Genomic DNA, 23,800 nt, shown 5'->3' with positions numbered 1-23,800 from the left:
TCCGATAATTTACAATTTGTAAAAGATTTTTTACTACTCACTATCGTCATTTTATTAAAAGATTGTTGCATAAAATTCAATAATAAATATTACAATGTTACTATCGTAAATAGTAAAATAATAAAAAATGAGATTTAATTATAATATTTATTCCTTTATTCTTCCTCTTAATTTACAGTGCTGCCTCTATGTTTTTACAATACAAGTCACAAAAATTACGATAGTTGAATTGTAAATTTTCTGAAATGGTTTAGTATATACCATCTGAAGCGTTTCCGTATGAAAGACAAATGTCGTCACAATACCATGATGTGATGCTTGTGTGAGTATATATGTGTATATATATAATAGTGACATCTAAGTTGTCTGTATTATTTGTGGTTCAACAATATATATTTATAAATCAGTGCATCTTTATCAACAATGAAGTGCAGAAGTAAAGGTTATTCGTCACGAAATTTAGCGGAGGATTGTGACTAAAGAATTAAAACAAAACTGTACGTTCTTCATTACAAAGGAATATAATAATTTGGTGGTGTAAGTATAATTATTGCTATTTAATTTTTTTTAAACTAAATATTCTGTGCGTTTATCGTTCGTTTTGAAATTATGTTTCTGAACATCGTTTATTTTTTATAAATAATTAAGTAGTATTGTTGTGATAGAATGAATGATTCCAAAAGAATAATTACTATTTTTTCTGATAAATTTAATTTTCCCAATTTTCTTATAGAATATTCATTTGTTGACAATGAATAATTTTACCTGGCTATGTGATTAGGTAAACATTTTTAAAACCTCAAATTTTGGACATTCGACATTTCTTTATGATACTAAAATTAACCCACGCCTAATAATTTTTAGATTTTTTTAAAATTAGAAAATTTTCGATTGTCTATTAGTTGCAGGATCATGGTTCTTTTCTGATAAAACAAAAATTTTTCGTTATATGATTAATTTTTTAGTACAATAATGACTGGACGTCTTCGGAAGTTGATGAGAATGATGGAGGGTATCCCATGATTAATGCCAATGACTGTTCTTCGGTATTTTTTGATATCATTATTAAATATTTTCAAATTCGATGGATAAAACGTTTTTTCTTTTTAATTAATAATTAAAAATTGATATTTAAAATTCTTTGTTTTTTTTTTTTTTTTTTTTTTTTTTTTTTTATTTGGTATATTATTATGGTATCATTTTTCATAGTCTTTAAGACATAAACAAAAGTATATCTACGGTATAAATTTTATATTCGCTGTAGCAAAATTCTAATACCCAAAGAAGCGTGCTTTCAACCCGTAACTCTCCGGAGGTTGAAATTCCAGGCAATGCTGATGGTTCATCTGGTTCGATACTAAACGAAAGAAAGCGTCAACCTCGGGTAATTTTTATTCTTATTCTCTGGGCTTTGTATAAATTATTCTCGGATATACAATGTTAAATGAACTCTTATATTTTTTTTCAAATTCAGCTATAAAAACCATTAAATATGTTGAATACAAAAAATTATATCAGTCTTTAATGTCCTTTATTTTTGTAATAAAAGATATCACTGTTTATATAACTTATTCATTTAAATTATAGACATTACGGAATTTACTGGAAAAAGATACAAACGATCGAGCTATTGTTACTTATTACGACAAAAACAATGTTTTGATTAAAAAACTTCGGAATCGTTTAGCACGGTTTGTTATCGGTCTAGAAAAAAATAAATATATACAGCGTCAGAAAAGTGAGGAACTTCTGTCTACATTCACGTAATATTTCACATTTATTTTTACTGTTACACAGCAAAAAAAAGGTGCTGCAACGGGACAAAATACTGTGGTAGCAACAAGATTTTTCCTGTGGAATAAATAAGATAAGGAACAAGTTTTATGTACTACTTTTTTTGTCCGTATACTGAAATTTCAAAATTTGAAAAAAAAAATTAATTTCGAAGAAAAATTTTAACTTTTTTCCTAACTTCGAATTTTTTCAAATTTTGAAATTTCATTGTATGGAAAAAAAAAATAGTACATGACATTGGTTCCTTATCCTTTTTATTCCACAGGAAAAATCTTGTGAGAGCAACAGGATTTTGTCCTGTTGCTCCCACAGGACTGCGTCCTGTTGCAGCGCCTATTTTTTTTTTCCGCACATACACAATATCGTGACAGTAAATTATCACCCTTGTTTTCTTCCTTTTAGTATTACAACTGAGCAATTTATTTTTTATTCAAACAAGATTATTTACACATTTCCTCGTGAACACCCTCACACATATTATTCACCTTACCAATGCGAGAATGATGTTGTAGTCCCTACGTCGGGAAAATTATGGTGGCACTACGACTATGCTAAAAAAGTACTTTTTGAAGATGGAATTTTAAGTAATCGTGGAAAGAAATCAAATGTAGTTGAAAAAAATATAAAGGTATAAGGTGAGACATAATGAGAAGCTGTAATTATGATTGGGTCTTTTTTCATTCGACAATAACTACTAAAGTAAATTTAAATTTCATTCATGACTAAGACTTATGCATAAAATTTTTAATAATTAGCTTCGTGTACTGAAAAATTAGAAGCTTTAAGGTCAACAGTAACACCGAGAGCTCAGGTAGTCCAATTGTGGAATGAAACATTTAACGTTCGTCGAAATGAATTAATTGAAAGTAAAATAACCGTTCTAGCTTTTCTAGACAATTTTTTATGTTTGCGTATGAGAAACGCTTTAATTTTGATACAAAGAATTAATAAAATTAATAAAAGCATCTGTTTCATTTTTCGTAGAACCAAAAAAAATTTATGTGAGTTTTTCTTAATTTATATTAGCATTATTCTTAAATAAATGAAAATGTTTTCTTTTTTTTCGTGCAATTATAATTTTATAAGTAATGATTTACTGTTAAATCATATAAAAAACATCCATAGTGATGAAAATATATATAGATGTAATGAGGAAACATGCAAACGCAGTTTCTCTATACTTCGCTCATTTATCCGACACCGGCTTCAGTGCCACAACTTAGGAACTAATGCTGACAGTAGAACAACTATTCTTCCCGAGTCAAGTGATTCTCATTTGGCCAATGTTAACAATGAAAACTTTGATGATGCTTCTATATCATTTGATTCTTCATTTTCATCAGATTCTGAATCTGATGATGCTCACTTTCAGGAGAATAATTATGATTTTTAATCATTTTTTATTGATACTGAAAATATTACTTCTAATGATTATGATAATATCATTAGAGAAGAACTGTTCAAGCTGTATGCAAAACTATACAGTTTTAGTTCGATTGCAAGAAAAAGTATTAATGAAATTGTCGGTATCTTCGGTAGATTATCTAAATTAATGATGAAAAATTTTAAAGAACGGATCGATCATAAATTTAAATCGGATTCCTCGTTTGTTGAAATTAATCAATTCACGACTAAAACAATTATTGATTACTCATTTATTTTCGATGAAATGGAAAGTGAACATCTTCGGTTTAATGTTTTTGAAAAATACGGAACGTATGTACCACCGGAAATGCTAAAAATAGGAGAAAGAAAAGAATTTCAAACTAAAAATGATAATATAATTTATAAAATAGTGCCCATTACTGTAGATTTCATTCCAATGCGTAAAGTTTTAAAAAAATTTTTTGAAATAGAAGGAATATTAGATGATATGTTAACATTTATGAGTAACCTAAAAAATGACAGCTCCAGTATTGTACAAAACTTTATCCAAGGAGATTTATGGAAAGAAGAAGAAAAGTCATTCAATGAGCAATTAGTTCTTCCACTATTTTTATATTTCGACGATTATTAGCCTAACAACCCTCTTGGAAGTCACAAAGGGTTGAATAAATGTGGAGCAGTTTATATCAGCATTGCAGCTTTACCTGATAAATATCGCTCTAAATTAGAAAATATATTTCTTTTTCAATTATTCAACCCTTTTGGCAAAAAAGTAGTTGCTAAAGAAATAATCTTTGATAAAATTATTACAGAACTTCAATATTTACGTCAATATGGATTGACAATTGCTCATCCTTCAGTTTCTAAGCAAATTTATTTTTCTCTTAGTTTGATTGAAGGTGATAACTTAGGAGTCAATTGGATGCTAGGTTTTCAACAAAACTTTTCTTCGAATTTCCCTTGTAGATTTTGTTCGACACATTATACAAACATTAACGAAGTTTTCCATGAGAATGATTGTACTTTGCGAAATATAGATAACTACAATGAAAATATTACTATGAACAATCCCAGTTTAACAGGAATTAAAGAAGAGTGTATTTTTCATAAACTGCTGGGATTTCATGCTTTAAATAATTTATATGTTGATGTATACCATGATTTATTATAAGGCACCCATTGATATGACATGGCTTATATTCTAGATTATTATATCAAACAAAAATTCTTTTCGCTTATTCAATTAAACATTATTATTAAAGCATTTTGTTATAATGTAAATCTGAAAAATAAACCCGTAGAAATCTCTCCATCTCATTTAAAAAACAAATATGTCGTTATGACTGCAGCAGAAATGTTAGTCTCAGTAAATAATTCATCTTTAATGATTGGACACCTGATTCCTCCAGACAATAATGTTTGGCAGCTTTTTCTGTCTTAAAAAAAAATAACAGATATATGTACAAGTCCTAAAATAATTGAAGAGACACCAGCAGTATTAGAAGTTGAAATCCATGAGTTTTTATGTTTTCACAATCAGTTATTTCCTAATCTCTTTAAATTCAAACATCATATTCTCATTCACTATCCTCGAGTAATGAAGGTTATTGGGCCTATAGGTAATGCTTCAACTATTCGAAAAGAAGGTAAACATCAGGAAGGGGAAGAAACTTCTCGTACTCTTAGCCATAAAAATATAAACCACACTGTTGCTGTTCGACATCAGTTGAAACAAAATTTTAGATTCTTTTTAAAAAATTGTGATGAATCAGAATTTAGCGAAGAGCCACATTCATCAGAAACTTTTGATATTCCATCGGCAATGTTGACTAGTGATTTTACTATAAAAAACATCAAACTTTTGAAATGGATAAAAAGGAATGAGTTATTTATTAAAAAAGGAACAATAATAATACTTTTTGAACCTGATGGACCTAGGTTTTATGAAGTTCAGTTTTGTTGCTACTGTCAGCAAAGCGGGAAAATTCTAATAGCGACTAAACAATTAAATAATGTTCATTTTGATGAACATTTTGATGCTTTTCAAATTTTAAATAATGATAATTCCGATTGGAATATTTTTACAACATCCGAGATTCGTGTCGGGCTCGCTATTATAACTTATAAAGTTAAATTAATTAATAATAAATTTTATATACCAAAAAAATATATTTGGAAAACTATAAAATAAATGTTTTATTATTACTACTTTAACATGTTTTATTTTTATTTTATTTTTTTTTAATTATATAACCTTGCCAATTTCATTATTAAAAATAAAAAAAGAAGTGAAAATTGTTATTTTTTATTATAAGTTTTGCTTTCCGAAGAAACGAATTTCACTTTACTTACATTTTAATTATACTTTTATTTTTAAAGAAATTCTACATTACCGACTCAATCATTTTACGATAGTTGTATTGTAATTTATATTGAAACAACTTATATAATTTACTCTATAGTATCTGATTTTTTCTTTTTTGTAGCAGTCTTAATTATAAAATAAAATTTACGATAGTCTATTGTAAAAATTACGATATAAAATTTATAGTCCAGCGTTACGATACTATGTAGTGAAAATTACGATAGTTGAATCGTAAAAAATCAGTGAATTTTTTTTCCGCGTAGTATGCATCTGTCATTATGGGACGTAGAACGACCAATGAGTAATAAAAGAGACAACTTTTCAATTCAGAAGCTTTCCAATATTTATAGTCAGTTACAAATTTAGGCAATCGAGGTGTATAAGATGGAGGTTTAATGCTTTGAATTTTTCTATCTCCATACTTAAGATGTTTGCGCAAAGAAAAGTCATTTTCATGTAAATTCGAATCAAACCATAAACGCATCAGTAACTTTGTGACACCTAAATAAACACAATGCATGGAATCAACACTCGTGGTTTCAATAAAATTATGAACGATTCTAGAAAGTGTCGTTGGTCCTTTAACACCTTCAATAGATTTACCGGTCTCAATACCCTGATTAAAAACTCTGATTGAAACTGATTGAATCTGATTGAAACTCAATCAGAATTCTATCAGTTTCAATCAGAAACGAATTTTCAATCAGAAATGTTCGGGAGCGTTCGAGCGTCCTGATTGACTTTCTATCAGTTTCAATCAGATTCTATCAGAAAAAAATATTTAGTATTTTCTGATTGAACCTGATTGAAACTGATAGAAAAAAATCCAATCAGTTTCAATCAGATTCAATAAGGAAATAATAATTTTTAAGAAATAATTTTCTGATTGAATCTGATTGAAACTGATTGGATTTTTCTCTATCAGTTTCAATCAGATTCAATAAGAAAATAATAATTTTTAAGAACTTATTTTCTGATTGAATCTGATTGAAACTGATTGGATTTTTCTCTATCAGTTTCAATCAGATTCAATAAGAAAATAATAATTTTTAAGAACTTATTTTCCGATTGAATCTGATTAAAACTGATAGAAAAAAATCCAATCAGTTTCAATCAGATTCAATAAGAAAATAATAATTTTTAATAACTTATTTTCTGATTTAATCTGATTGAAACTGATTAGATTTTTCTCTATCAGTTTCAATCAGATTCAATAAGAAAATAATAATTTTTAAAAAATTATTTTCCGATTGAATCTGATTGAAACTGATTGGATTTTTCTCTATCAGTTTCAATCAGATTCAATAAGAAAATAATAATTTTTAAGAACTTATTTTCTGATTGAATCTGATTGAAACTGATTGGATTTTTCTCTATCAGTTTCAATCAGATTCAATAAGGAAATAATAATTTTCAAAAAGTTATTTTCCGATTGAATCTGATAGAAACTGATTGAGAAAAATTCAATCAGATTCAATCAGAAAATAATAATTTTTAAAAAATTATTATTGTAATAAAAATTCGTATAACGACAATGTACAGAGAAATTGAGCTTCAATGTAATATTAAGCATCAAAATAATTTTTTTCTCTCTAAAGTAAGTATTTAATTTGTAGATAAAAATAAAAGTCAACGTCAGGTTTGAAATTATAACTTTTTTTTTATTGAACCTCAAAATTATTCGGTTGCATACAAATATCCCTGATTAAAAACTCCGATTGAATCCGATTGAATCTGATCGAAACTCAATCAGAATTCTATCAGTTTCAATCGGAAACGAATTTTCAATCAGAAACGTTCGGGAGCGTTTGAGGCCTCCGATTGAATTTTAATCAGATTCAATCGGAAAAAAATATTTTTTATTTTCTGATTGAATCCGATTGAAATATTTCAATCAGTTTCAATCAGATTTAATCGGAAAATAATAATTTTTTAAAAACTACTTTCCGATTGAAACCGATTAAAACTGATTGAGAAAAATTCAATCAGATTCAATCGGAAAATAATAATTTATTTCTCGATTTTATCCCGATTGATTAATTTTTTATTTCTCCGTGTAGAATGTTCTACTTGATTTTGAACTATCTTCCTGATGAGCTAGATATAGCTAAAGTCCTTAGTAAAAATGAAACGAGGCACTGGCTAGCGTCTCGCTAGCGTCGCTAGAATCAATGCTAACGGTAGATGACAGACGAGGCGGCCCTCGTTTATTTTTAATAGGGGTATGCGTCTTATCTATGAGATACGAGTAGTTTAACATTAGACAGTATAAAAATTGTAAGCTTAATATAGTATAAATCCTATTTACTGTAGAATGTTCTACTGATTGTATCTTATAAACAGTGCACTTTAGCGATATCACCCTGTTTAGAAAATCTCATAGATTCTCATACATTCCCATAGAGATTTTATGAGAATGAATGAGTTCTATGAGAAGTGCTATATGGTTAAGTATAGGGCCTTATACATACAGCTATAAGAATCTCTCGGATTTTTTTAGCAGGGAAGTATAATAAACAATTCTGTAGAGGACGAAATTTTCTAAAAGATGGGTGCTATGCATCTTTTTCGTACGATGAGCCGTTTTTTTTTTTTTTTCACTATTAACAAAATTATATGAAACAAGTGACAAATAGACTTTCGGAGCAGATAGAATCGACATAGATCGAGTTAGAGCAATTTGTTTTATAGACTTTCAAATTCAACAAATTCTCTGCAAATTAAAACTGGTTTCAAAACGATAGCTTAAAATCTGGCTAAGTTATAGCAATTTAAAAAAAATGTTATTCAATTAACATACTTTTTAAATGGAAAAATTTGATACTCGAGAGAAAGTACTTTAAATTAAATTTAAGAGCTGAAATTTTCAGGGAATTTTTTTCTCAATATAAACAACAAAATTTTCTTGTATCGGCTAGAAAAAAAAAATTTCGTTTCAAACGAAGCGGATTCAATTAGAAAATAATCATTCATTTATCGAATATTTTCTGATTAAATTCGACAGACAATTTTCAATCAGTTTCAATCGGATTCAATTGGAAAATAACAATTCAGATAGTATTGATAATTATTAAAATTTGGGCAGATATGAATTTCATTTATCATTAATTCAGCAATTTTTAAAATATCCGAGTATAGAATTTTATCTGTCTTTCCAATTTAATCAATTTTATAAAAAGTTAAAACAAGCATTTTTCAGGATTCTATAAAAACTTTTTTTAAAAAACTGTATTGATTGAGTTTAAAACTATCACGAAAATAAAAGAAAACATCAATAAAAAATTATATATATATTAAGATAGTTAAAAAAAAAATTTTTTTTTTTTTTTGGTATCCCAAAATTGACAGTCTACCTAAAAATAAAAATTTCGGTACCAATCCAAGCTCTTAATAATAATACTACAGTTTGCGTCAATCAATTTTTCTATTTTCTATTTAAATAACACGGGAAAAAAGCTTTTCATTTTTTAGAATTTTCTAACTTACAAGCCAATCAACGAATTATTATGCACGATAGATATTTTTGTAGGATATTGAATGCTCTACAACAAAAGTCTCATCATTTTTTGATAAATCTAACTGTTCAAAAGTTATTTGAGCTTAAAGTCAAATTTATAGAAAATTTTGAGATCTTCTTACTTTTCCGGCGAAACCATCAGATTTATCAGAAAATCTCATAAAAACTTTTTTGTAGGTAATTTCATTTCTCAAAAATTATTATGATTAAAGTTTTTTAAAATTTCGCTTTTTTTTTCTAGTTATTTTCATTTCTATGTCAAGCTCTTAAAAAAATAGTTTTCTGATTGATTTTTTATAAATTCTAAAGTATATTTTTTGTAGTTTAACTTATATTTTTTTAATAAATTTTTTTCGTGGGGGTGTTTAACGCAAGGATTTTCGTATGCTTCAACTAATAGAAAAAAAAGTTGCTTGAACCAAGAGAAAAATTTCTTAGAAGAAAAGATATATGTAGAGGAGAGGAAATTCACCAGTCCTAGGTAATAGCATTGGGAGTAGTTCGGTGCTCGCCACTAGATAGCGCCTACCACTTGTGAAGTGTCCCTGGTAAGAAACGTAGTTCAGACGTATTGTATTCCAGACTTGGAAGCAATTCTGACACGAGCACTCCTCTATTCTTTGACAGAGTGACAAGTGCTATTTTTGGTGGTAATATAGTATATCCTATAATACTTCATGACATGAAATCTAATTGTTAATATAGATTCAACGTAGATTTTAATATATTTGATTTTTTAATTTTTTACCATTTAATAATATATAAAATTATTTTTTCCCGGGAATCGATAATTTTTGATTAATTTACAATCGAAACCTTCCGGAAATATCTGATTAAATCCGATTGAAACTAATTGAGAGTCAATCAGAAATTTCCGATTGACTTTTAATCAGTTTCAATCGGATTCAATCGGAAACTTCCGAATGATTCCGATTAAAACTGATTAAAAGTCAATCGGAAATTTCTGATTAACTTTCAATCAGAATCATTCGGAAGTTTCCGATTGAATCCGATTGAAACTGATTGAATGTCAATCAGAAATTTCCGATTAAATCTGATAGGACGTTTTCAATCAGTTTCAATCGGAGTTTTTAATCAGGGTATAACTCGATTTCCCCGCATGAAAAAAATTTATATCCTAAAATTATACTGAATAATATAACATATTTTATATTATGATATAATTATTTATATAAGAAATTATATATATTAAGATAACTATTTTTTTGCCGCTTTAATTATATAAATATATATTTTTAAAATATAAGAATATGATATATAATATTATGTTTTGGCATATATTTAATCTATATGAACTCCATATATTAAAAATTATATCATAAACACATAAGTAATTTTATAATATAATTATATAAGTTAACATATAATATCGACTTATAAATTGATATATACTTTATCAATATATATTTCTTATACATAAGTAGGCATATAATAGCAAACGTAAATATCATTATATTGTTAACATTTAAGCAAATCTACGTATAGTTAAGTCATATTTTTTGGTATAAAAACTTTTATAAATTGTTTTATTGAAATATATATTATTTAAATAAAGATATCTTAATTTTAATGAAACGCATAAAACTGATGTAAATTGTAACTTTAATGGTTAGGAAATCGGAGATTTCCAGAACCCGCGGTAGTGTGTGTGTGTGACCCTTGAATGCCTTTGATACAAATCCTCGGATTCAGTTGACAGTTTTACGACATTCGAAACGGCTCGAGTAGTTTATTTCAGATCTTTTTTTAAAATTTTCACCTCAAGTTGTTGTATACTCCAGCATGTATTGTTCCAAAAAATATATTTTTTGAGAAAGTATTTCTAAAATCAACTGTTTCAGCAGTCCGGCTGCCCAATTTCAAAACACAGTAAGAGATAAATTTTTTAAAATCAATTTTTTAGTACTTTTAGTTCCAATAGAGTTTTGTAAACATGATTCAATACATATTTCAAAAATTTTATTTTTGTCAGTTACTGTGTTTTGAAGTTGGGCAGCCGAGTAAACTAAAAAATTCTAAAGTTCAATGAAATTCAAAGTTTGAATTTCTTAAAAAGGAGTTTTAGGAGAAAAGAACTGAGTATATTACTTTTCCACAGTATTATTGAATTGTTAACGGTGTACGCAGTCTTCCAAACAATCCATCAGATATCTTCGTTTTTGGAATCTTTCTCGATTGCTGTTAGAATCAGTTTTTGAGTTCGAAAAATAAGGACATTCCCTGATAAAGAAAAATGATTTAATTGATGCCAAGTGTATATCTATATACTGGTCGATTCGAATTTAAATCATTTCATATTGTTTTGAATCATTGCAAATATTTTTTCTTAATCAGGGTACAACTATTTGAAGTGAGGTGGTGTGTGTTTTTCTTGCGTATCTTATAATCTCACAGTCAGATCTAAGTTAAAAATTCTTTGCAGTTTTTGTATGTACCTTTATTTATATTTATATTTAAATACATGCTGAAAAAATTTTAAGTATGACCATATTGCAATGAGACTGATTATTGTATTGATCTGTTAAACATTATTATGTTCATAGGTTAACCAATCCATTAACATATACTAGTTGTTATATTATTGCCGATGGTAAAGTTACCATTTGTATAATAATATTTTCTATATCTGAAAAATTAAAAAACTTTTGCTATCTGAGATGTTAATGATTATCATCTCGGATAAAGAAAGTTACCATATAAAGATTGAAATAGTTATTTTGTTAAGATGGGAAGCATTACTATTTTTTTTTATCAAAGCGTAGAGTTACTTTATTGAAAATAACGTTTAAAAAATGGATAATTTTTATTGTCCAATAATTGTAATCACTTTTAAAAAATAGATAGGTATTTATTTACCAACACAATTACATTTCAATGTGATTTTATCTTAAATTAAGCAATTTATAATTTTCTTAAACTTCTTCAGGCACGTCGGTCTTGTATTTTTTACGTTCATCATTCAATTTATTATTAATACTTTGCCCCAAAATCCCACGTTGGTACGATTGAGGACGTCTTTTTTTCACAGTTACTAATAAAAAAAAAAGCAAAATATATTTTTTTTAATTGCAATAATTATAAATGATTGTGATAATATTTCTTTATGCAAAAGATGAGCGCATAAGCCCATACAAGGATAGACATTCGACAATTTGATCTTCCCAAAAATAACCTAATGTTTATATTGCATTCACACAAGGTCTTTTGTGTATTTGTAACAAACTATCAATTAAATTTCAAAAATAAAATAAAAAGCAATAGTCAATAACGTTATCGCAAATATTTTTCTCTAAACTTTATTAAAATGGTATATATAGGCCCAAAACTTTTTACTTAATGGCAATACATTGTTAGGAAATTAAAAAAAAAAAAATGTCGGTTACTAAAATAATCGCAGACGTTTACCTCTACGAGACACTAACTTTTTAACTTCCTGCTATGAAAATTGAGAAATTTAGATAAAAAAAGGTTATTGGTTTCGATCCGATTTTCGAAAATCGTTTTCATCAGATCTTGACGTTTTGAGGTCCTAGGAAGCTATTCTGACTACTGTTAGGTGGATGGGCGTGCGTATGTGCTCTCTAAATCTGAAACAGTAACTTTTCACTGCTTCAGATTTAGAGAGTGTGTATGTCTAAACTTTTTTTGTCGGGTGATACCTTTGGAATGAGTGAACCGATTTGAATGAGTTAGCTGTTTTTCATATTTTGTTTCTGTCATTAGTTTAAAATCCAGTGACATAAAGACAGTTTAAATTCAACAAATATAAGATCATGATGATTGCAATTAAATTTATACAAATTAACATTTTATTCATGATCCTATATCTTTTGAATTTTAATGTTACTATTTTTTTTAAATTCTACTATGCTATACTATACTATACTTAATGTGAAAGAGATACTAGCAGGTTAAATTGTTTACCGTTTCTCTATGTGAGTAAAAAGGAGAATGGTAGTGTAGACATACAAAATGTTAGTAAAAATACAGTTTAAATTGCAAAATTATAAATTATTTAACAAACTATGTAGTGTGGCTAGTCCTCAATACTTTTGACGTAATTAAAAAATTTGAATATATAAATAAATTATTAATATAAATAAAAATATTTTCTTGTCAATATTTTATGGAAGATATTTGGCTGTATCATGAAACTGAAAAATGAATTCAAACACACACTTGAACTTTAATATATATTGATAGCTTTTGTAACGAACAAAGTAAAAAATCGATCTCTAATCAAGTGTTCTGAAAATTATTTTAATTCATTTATACCTCGATTGCATCTAGATTTTCCACCCCCTAAGTTACTTTTCAGTAAAACTTCCATGGGAAATAACGCCATTACCAACAAAGTCCTCATGGAAGTGTATGTTGGTTTAGCTTTCGCAGTTTCCCATTCATCACTAGAAATAAATATTCCACTTCCTTCTTTTCCAATTTCAACCTAAGATTTTAACAATATACTTAAAACATAATTTAAGATTTAATTGAAACAAATTTAATACCTTTCCATTATTTTCATTGGTTGCATTACGTGAATCGCTCAAACTGTTAATATTATTTTGAATTTCTACCAAAGCTTTTTTGATAATTTTGTTGTCTACAATTGAATGAAAAAAAAAAAAATAATAATTATAATTATGAGAAAAAGTTTTATCAATTTTACGGTACAATTATAATAATCATTAGTAGTCAATATGGTTAATTTGCAAGCACTTATTGAAAATTGCTCACTACTACAGGCAAAATTGTATTATCTAGGGATCAAAAAGCCATGATTTTTCAATACGTACTCATCTACTTCTATTTCTTATTTATTAATATTTTGAATTTAATTACTGGACTTCTAATTTTTTTAATAAAATTGGTACGATTCCAAAAATATATTGTCTTGAATAATAATGAACATTAAATGTCGTCTATGTACACCAGCAATGCCTCAGTGTTTTGTTATAACGTTTTTTATTTATGAAGAAGGCAAAATGTCAATACTTGAGACAATAAAATTCAACAAATAAAGAATCATTTTTTATTTACAATAATAAGATTAATTTTTTTATTTCTCATTTATGAATTTAATTAAATTAAAAATTTTATCCATATTAGTCATATATTTTCTAACTTTTTGTAAGAATAATTAAGAACTTTCTGCAGCAGAAAAAATCATTGTTTTAATCTATTTTTTTTTTAAGTCGATTTTATGTGTAATTTTTTTTTTTTATTTACGATAATTCTGAAAAATTATCCAACTTCTAAATTTATTAAACTTCACGATCAATTGAAAGAATAGTTATTAAGTTATTTAAAAAATTACATTAAAATTATTTTGAGTTAGTAATTTCGTCGTTTGAGACATCATGAATAAAACTTTGTTAATCTACTGACTTTATTGTTGTTCAAATAACTAAGCTGACGAGACCAATATTAGGACAGCTACAGCAATTTCGAAGCTACAGTAAAAAATCTAGTTTAAATTATAGTGATATAATACATTAAAACAATTTTAATAGCCGTTAAATATATGAGGAATTTTCTAAGCAATTATTGAATGTATACAAAAATTAATAAAAAAAAACAATATTAAATCTCAGAAAAATTATGCAAACTGTTGTAGAACAGTTGAACCAATAGGGGAACATGCTCAAAATTCAGTATATCCGGCCAAATATATAATCGATAATAATATACCAAACTAACTTATCACTGATAGCAAAAAGTTACACAAAAGTTACTGCAAAAAAATCTATATATATATTGTTACGACCAGGGTAGAGAACACAAAAATTAAAAGAAAAAAATCTGTATATTGAAATCCTAACGTACCCTGGTAAGACAAAAATCTCTAAACATAAGAAGAGGTATTCTTGCTATAGAAGCTCTTCTCCAAGTCGGAGCGGTGAATACTAGTGGTAGTAGGAACTAGAGCGGTTAGCACTGTGTGTGTCCTCTCGTAACCGAGTTAAAATTTTATTATTAAAGTAACATAGCGATTTTATCATTACCAGGGTAATAACACATTCAAACACATCCTCACGATTATCTGAATTAGGAGAACATAGAAACAGAAAACATAGCTGACGTAGCCTGCATGTGTACAGAGTAATAATTTATATTACTCAACAGACATACTAGGTACACTTACTCTCGAATTCAATGTACCTTTTTTTAATGCTGAGAAGGGAAGAGCAAGAGAGGACCTCTAATTTCACGAGTAAAACTAAGACACACTCACGTTAGTTCTCTGATCCCTCTATTTCTACTCAAGACCACAGTCGCGTGATTTATGAGCCATGAGACCTCGGCCTTGACATCATGCTTGTTAACCGATGATTCTAGCTGCCCCCCCCCCCCGCCCCAGAGCTCTCATTTTTATTACCCAGTAACAGGAGCCACCCAGTAGCCGCTCTGGTGTTGGACGATACCTCTTAGATGGCACCCCTCCATTCGTTAATTTGGAGGCCAAACCGGGATGACGCGTGCCATCAAGAACAAGTCCATGTTTACGCTTCCAGAATCTTCCTAAACTAAACATGCAGTAATTCTCATTTTTTTTAAGAGATGCTGAATTTTTTTGGATAACCAGCATCCGAATTGAAAATCTATTTGAAAAGAAACCCTCAATTCGAATATCGAGTAATTAAAGAAATGATTTAAATATTTTTCTTCTCTCTTGACTTGACCTCGGGTACCACACGTACATAATAAACCGCAGGAGGAGAAGCACATAAAACTAAACGCTGGTACAGCAAGCATCTCTCTTTTCTGGTGTACAAGATCCAGGTGCACGGCTCGCTTCCCCTCGATTTCGGACTATATAAACCCGCAGTTTGTCGGTCTAATTGTCCAGTCTTCAAATCTTAACTAAGCTAAAACTCCGTCGTAATATTCGTTGTACCACGCATCAATGAAATTATTCCACACAGTTCTCAACCCTCAGCATACTGCCAAACCACATCCACCCAGGGGTACTGACTGAGCAAACGTTGAATACAGGGTCCTAGCCCAGTATATTATACAATTTACAAAAAATCAACGATCTTCCAACCAACAACAACCATCATTTGTACAACGGAAGCTAAATAAATTTTATAATTAACAATTGTAAGTTATCCATTCGTTTTTACTATTATTTCTCTAGAATGATTCTCCGTATTGATCTTATTCCTCATACTCATTACCGTAACGACGAGGTCTCCGTCGCCCGAGTAAAGGACTTGAGTGTCTTGACTTGAAACAAGAGACTGAACATGATATTTGTTTTTATTGCATGTTAGACGTAACAATATACCATTGTAGATTTCTGTAAGAGACAGCTTAATACTATCATCATCTTTTGACAGATGAGTAACTCCAGATGTAATAAATTCATAAGTTATAGAAATTTCGTCTGATTCTTTTTCAACATCTATATTGCGTGTTAAACATGGTCGTTTTACTGGAGGGAAAGTCGAAATTTTCGGTGTTGACATTTTATTTTCAGATAAATTTTTATCGATAGTAGAAGCCATTTACTTTGTTTTATTCGAAGGATCATCATTCAAAAAAATTGCTCTTCTTACTGAGCTTCCATCATTGGCATTGCTGTCACCTAAAATTTGACTTGTCCATTTTTTTTTAAGATCGACACTTTCTGGGTGTAGACCGTGTTCGGGAGAAATATTGCCTTCTCTCTCTTTCATAATTTTCATTAAGGTTCGTAGATTAGCTAATGACAAAATAAAATTTTTAAATAATAATGATAGCTGATTTGTTTATTTTTATTTTATATATATCTCATAAAAATGAAAAAAAAAAAAAGAAAAATAAAAATTAAACATTAAAAAAACAATTACTATTAATCATTAGAAATATTATGACGTATTCGGTTAATTATCTTTATGTATATAGTGATTTCTTTAAATATAAATTGAATTAATTAAACGTGTGTCATAAGCTATTTAGTTAAAATAATTGTTAAAAAATTTTAGCGTGTCGATCAAGCATTTTTTAGTCAATAAAGAAATCAATGAAGTGAATAAAATTTAATCATCGAATATAATTAGTGATTTAACCTTATTTGTAACGTATTGCTTACAAGAAACTGCAATGACACAGGCATCATAAACTGGCCAGCCTCCTAGCGCCTCTTTCCTTTTTTTTGATAGTTTCTCTCTCCATTCAATTGTGTATGAAATATGCGGATCTTCATCAACTTCCCATTCTTCTAATAGGAAATCTCGTATCCATTCTATAGGAATCCCAAGTGTACAATATTGGCCATAAATTCACGACGGGTGGCGTTCAAATCGGTAAAATAAAATAAAGATAAATAAACATTTAGAAAATTAAATTTAAATAGATAAAAAAGTAGATAATATAAAAGATTTTAAAAAAAAACAAACAGTAAAAAAATACTTAGGTAATAATTTAAATGGATAAAAAAATATATCGGTAATAAAAACAACAGAAAAATGAAAACTACTCTGAAAAACAAATTAGCCAACTAAAACTGAGGATGAAAAAATAGCGCGCATTTTGAAAATCGGCTAACAAAAAATTGGTATAATTATAAATATTGATATATGAAAAAAACAATATAAAAAATACATAATAAAAAAAAACATATTGTAAATATGTTTTAAAAAAAAAAAATTTACAAATAAAAAAAAAGATAAATATACATTAATCTATTCGATTAAGCTAATAATTATAAAAAATCGCAAAAACAAAAATTTATAATTATATAAATTGATAAAAAAAATTCTGTATAATTAAAAATATAGATGAAAAAAAAAAAGAATTAATTTCCTGAGTAAAAAAAATTGCGGATAAATATAAATAAGAATAAATATAATATCGATAAATAAATAAAAGAATAAATATATAATTGTAAAAAAAAACACCAATTTTTAAACATTTGGATGAATATAATTATCTATATTTAAACATTGAGATAAATAAACAATTGCATAAAAGATTAGATTTCAAAATAAATATTTATAAAATTAATCTGCTGGGCTTGGAAACTGTGTCCTTCCGATAACAAGTAGAAACTGCTGCAAGGATTTTCTTTATCGTATATATTAACTCACAAAGTACTTATTAAGTTATTCCAAAAGTAAATTTAGGTAATAAACATGAGTAAAACTGCAGTCCATACACGAATGCCTAAATTTTATCAATTCGTATTTTTTCAATTCATATTTTTTTTTTTTACATACATTTTTTTTTTTTTTTGTTATTAATCAAGATATTTTGAGTAGGTTCTTTCATGATTATAAAAAAAAAATACTAATATAATTAAGAAAAAAAACAAAAAAGTTTAATGAAAGAAAATTAAATATATTTTAAATTTATTCGTACTTACCGCAATTTTTTTTTTTTTTTATTGTTTTATTATTTAATAAATTTTTTTTTTAATTTTTTATCAATACGGATTTTTACTAATTATCTTATATGTAGTTTTATTTTAATTATTTCAACTGCGATAAAAGTTATAGAAAATTTATTAAATTTAAATGGTTTAATAAAATAGCTTTTTTTCTATGTTGATAAAAAAAAATTAAGTATTTAATGTGAAAATATTAAACAAATTTTTATATTAGCAATTTTCTAATACACAAAAGAAATAAGTATTTCTGAGCGCAAGAAATTTTTTGTATTATGAATTGAAAACATAAATTTTTTATAACTGAGAAAATAATTTCTTGACCCAAATGTTTTTTTCGTCCCAAGAAATTTATTGTTTCCAATTCATAATGCAGATAATTTATTAGGGCAAAAATTAATTTTTTGGAGGTGAGTAAAAATTTATCAATTATCTATGAAAACTTGATCTATCTATTGCATGAAATCGTCTGAAACTAATTAATTTATTAACTAATTTTATCATTGACGTAAAATTGAAAGAAAAGTTTCCTTATTCTGTCAATAATATAAATAATAAATCAATATTTTTTTAATATATTTTTTTAATTACAACAGTTAAATGAAAGCAAACATTTCTATTTTTAAATTAACTGAACAAACTTTTTTTTGTTAACAAAATGAACAAAACAGTAATATTTAAACTACATTTTCTTTAAATTTAAACTTAAATATTCATTGAACTTCATGGCTCTTGAAATTCTCTCAGAAGTGTCCACTTAATGGCTTTCTCATACGTTATTATGAAACAATTATAAATTTATTATAAGCTTGACGACACATAGCACACTTTTTGTTTTTCTTAACGTAGTAGTCCGTGAACCAACACCCGTAGCATCCTACGAAATGTTCACACTTATCGGCTATTTGAACTATTGCTTTTTTGGATCGACAGTATAAACAAATCGGATCGAAGATATCTGTAAAGAAATTAATTAAAAAAATATCAAAAGAATATTTCTTTAGGTGTAACTAAAATTATAGTTTAATATTTTTGAATATTACCATTATTCATTTCTTCATTTAATGATAAGTAATGTATATGATTCGGAAATCCATTTAATTTCCCCACGTCGTTACGATCTATAAGATAATTTCATTTAATATCATTAAATTAATAATTTTGTAGTGAGGCATTCAATAATGTACAATTGTAATATTTGAAAGTTATTTTGATTACTTGAGTTAATGACAATGGTATGACATAATTACTATTTTTTTTTTTAATTCAATGATACAGTTTCAATTTTTAAAAATATTTATTATATGATATCATATAGCTATTTTATAAAATATAAATAAACCATCTAATGAAATAACTTTCATTGCATCATTATTAAATGAAATTAACTAGCCTCATTACAATTAGTATAAATTAATATAATATTCTACGTACACTGTGGCCACTGTAATTGGAGTATTATTAAATTCATAAAGTAAGATGTCATAACTTCTCTCGTGAAGTTTACAATAGTTTGTTTTTTACTTTTAAATTTTATTAGCTTTTTCACAATTGTTGATGTTATTTTTATTTCCCCTCTTTTTTTTTTAAGTCTTCAATGTCATTCCACTGCTTTTCACACTTGTTTAAATTTTTTTTAATCAATTCTGAAAAGTTTATTAATTTTCTTTTTCAATTACATATTCAATTTATTAATTAAGTTATCTAACTTACGAAGAAATTCATGTATTGATTGATTACAGCCAAGATTTCTAAGCATACAAATGCTGTGCCATTCAGCTTTATTAATTGCATTGTCTCTGTTATTATTAATGAACGTTTCACATTTAATTAATTCTGAGCACATTTCGATAAATCTAGCATATAAAATTAAATTTTCAAAGTTTTCAGCGTCGTTATTTGCTTCAACTATAATTATTTTTATGGCTTCATCAATTTTCTCTTCCGGCAAAATCTTCAATATCCAACTTATTTTGGATACTTCATGATTAAAATCTTTTGATAGACCAAGACTTAGCCATTTTCGTGATAACAACTGAAAAATTTTACAATATTTATAATCAATATGACATAAAATTACTTCATTTACATCGAAAATTAAAATAAACCATCAGGAAAATGTTATAAAATACCTTGATAAAATGAAACCATGATCCTCGAATGAGAACCGATGGTAGAACTTTTTTGATAGCATTTACAAGCTTATCATCATAATGATAGACAAAAGTTTCCCAGTTTTCTCCAACGGTCGGACACTCATATAAATTTATTATAAACTTAACGACACATAGCACACTTTTTGCTTTTTTAACGTAGTAGTCTATTGACCAACACCCGTATAAACAAATAGGCAGCATAAAAAAATCGGATCCAAGAGAACTGTAAATAAATTAATTTGAAAAATGTAAAAAGAATGTATCTTTACTTATTACTAAAATTATAAATTAATATTTTCGAATTTTACCATCACCTTTTTGTTTGTTTAATAGTAAGTAATTCATAATGTAAGTAATGTATTTTTTGGAGTTTATGGACTTAATGAACCTCTTCGCATCAAGGCCCAAAAAATTTGTTCGTACCTTTGATTAACGACATGATAGTAATTATTGAATATTTCATAATATTCAAATCTTTACGTTTTTTCCCTTTCACCACTTCTGGATGCATTTTTGTGGAACTATAAAAATAAAAGATTAAAAAACGAAAAAGAAATATTACATAATTTTTTTATTAATTATTTTTTTTTCAATATTACATTTGTCACGATATTTTAATATCGCGGCAGTCTCGCATCAGGTCGGTGAGCAACAGAGGGCAGCACACGCTGCTCACACGTCTCATCCGACACTGTATTATAATTATTGTTTGTTTACATGTAAGATTTTATTCAATTATTGTATTAATAATACTTTATTAATTTATTAGGTATAAATTGTATGGAAGCAGGAGATTTCACTGACTAATTTGAGCATATATTTGGATTTTGTAGCGCTGGGGAAAATAGTTGAGCATTTCACTTATGTGCTTATGATTGTTTTGAATTGGTTGGCGCATGCGCGTCAACGCAACAGTTGGCATCCGTAGATTTATTTATTATAAATAAATCTACTAGTTTTATGAATAAATCATTGGTTGATTTATCGGTAAATAATATTAAGAATTAATTATGGAAAATACAATTGGTCATTTAGCGTCGGGAACTTGATAAATTACACGGCCACAGTTATGTAGTACGTTGGTAGTACTGTAAAGCAATAACATGCGACAGTTGTATATCTCTATTGGGTGAAGTGAGATATACGACAAAATGGCGTCGGCCTAGGTGCCGGCGTGAGATTAACGTGCTGCCATGGTCAGACGTGGGATAGTCTCTGTAAGAGTAGCGTGTGTGCTCTGTTACATTAAACTAATTATAAATTTGTCGCCATTTGGTATTTTGTGTAGATAATATAAACCCATTGGCATTAGTTTAGCATTTTGATAACTCACATAAAGGAAAATACATTTACCGTATTAGCGTGCAACCGAGGGAGTTGAATAATACGTAAACTGTAAGTTCTTTTTGGCTAATACATTGGCGTGTAATCTTGGTTCCCGAGTCGGTGATCATTTGTATATAGCCTAAGCGAGAGAGAGATAGTAAATTCTGAGTATTAGTAACTGGTCATAAGCATATGAGGAATGCGTGAATGGTATACTCAGTAAATACGAGTACAGTCAGTGAAATTATTCAATATTTGAGTATTATTTATGAATTATTATTGATTTGATTTATTAATTATTATTCAGCGGAATATTGCTTACGAATTATTATTATGTAGCGTATTGATTATTCCGAAATTGAATTATTAATTATTATTTATTTGAATATTGATTATGAAGTATTATTAATTTGCGTATTAATATTAATAATTGGAGTTATTACTTATTGTTTAACTGGATATTGAGTGTAAATTATTATTAATTTGCGTATTAATTATTATTAATTTGAGTTATTAATTATTGTTAATTTGAATTATTATTATATGTAATTTGAGTTTGATTCATCAAGTCTTATTTAATTATCACGTGAGAGTGATCAAGGTACAAATACCAGTCATAAGTATTATACCCAATAGGTGATATTTATTTTATTATTTGTGTCCAAAACAATATTATTTTGGAATACCGTAAATTCACCAGTGGAATTTACTGGGAATTTGTTACGGGAAATAATTTAGCTATTTCTTTTGCTTATGTTTATATGCGAGTGAACTATTAATTATTCACAAATATATTTTTTTTTGTCAACACATTTAGTGCTTACGCAGAATTATTATTATTTGAATTATAATTTTATATGCGCATACTATTATTATTATTTTCTTTTGTAAGTAATTTACTATTATTTTTGAACATTATTTGTGTGAGTATGCGTTATATATTGAACTGATTATTTTATTAATTAATGGATAATTAAACAAATGGTCATCAACCCGGTATTTATTTAATTTTATTATTTTAATTACTGCTATCTTTCTTGCTATCCTTATTCCTAAATCTGAAATCGCTATCCTGTTATTCATTTTATTTTCATTTTCATTTTCTCCGTTGTGTTATTTTCGAGTTAATTTTGTTCGTGGGGCACACGAACTGGCGCCCAACTAGGTTTTCTAACCCAGCCTGAGCAGAGCAGAGCAGCCAGTCCAGGGAGATTCAGGATATCTCCAGGTGGGACATTTGGTTCTGGGTTTATTTTATTTTCAGTTTTCGACCAACGGAGAGCCATAACGGCTATTGAGCGCCAACTACACTCCGCCGTGGGACGCGTGAAATAGAGGAGAACGTTATACCTTAAAAGTGTGATACAATTCACAAAATCTGTGAAAACAATCATTGGGTGTTTTCGTTCTGCTCAATCCTGTTGTCTCTGCCAATCGTCTGTAAAATAAATAAATAATATGTGTATATGCGTATATGCATGTAGGTATGGTTGAATAAATAAATGTAAATCTTATTCCATCCCCCCTCATCCCACATATTCACCTCTCCCCAACATTCAGAGTCGAAAATTGTCCCCAGATCATTTATTGTTGCTTCTACCAATCTTCTTCCTTGAGCACGAGTCTCTGTACAAAATTAAAAGAATAAATATTTGTAAAAATAATTCAATTAAATTGCATTTAAAAATTAATATGTATAATTTTAATATTTATGTCAATAAATTAATCAAATTTATTATTGAAAGATATCTTACACATTTTTTTTAATTTATATATTTTTTTAATTAATTTAATTAACGAGTCGACTTAATTATAGTAGTTTATTAAATGTTAAAATTTTATTTGTTTTATTTTCCGATCGTCAC

The 23,800-nt window shown here is 27.5% G+C and overlaps 1 long non-coding RNA gene across 1 annotated transcript; it reads right to left on the bottom strand.

The window, feature by feature from the left end:
- Window positions 1–19,223: 19,223 nt before the first annotated feature.
- LOC128668760 (uncharacterized) lies at window positions 19,224–21,032 on the bottom strand. Its single transcript, XR_008404405.1, has 6 exons — window positions 20,924–21,032; window positions 20,586–20,832; window positions 20,167–20,488; window positions 19,888–20,099; window positions 19,497–19,574; window positions 19,224–19,411 (listed from the first exon to the last, which is right to left on the bottom strand). It is a non-coding gene; the product is annotated as an uncharacterized LOC128668760 (long non-coding RNA).
- Between the last annotated feature and the right edge of the window lie 2,768 nt (window positions 21,033–23,800).

The sequence above is a fragment of the Microplitis demolitor genome, chromosome 10 (genome assembly GCF_026212275.2).
Source record: "Microplitis demolitor isolate Queensland-Clemson2020A chromosome 10, iyMicDemo2.1a, whole genome shotgun sequence".
NCBI lineage: Eukaryota > Metazoa > Arthropoda > Insecta > Hymenoptera > Braconidae > Microplitis > Microplitis demolitor.
The sequence above is the reverse complement of the archived record's forward strand: the minus strand, read 5'-3'. Positions and strand labels throughout refer to the sequence as shown.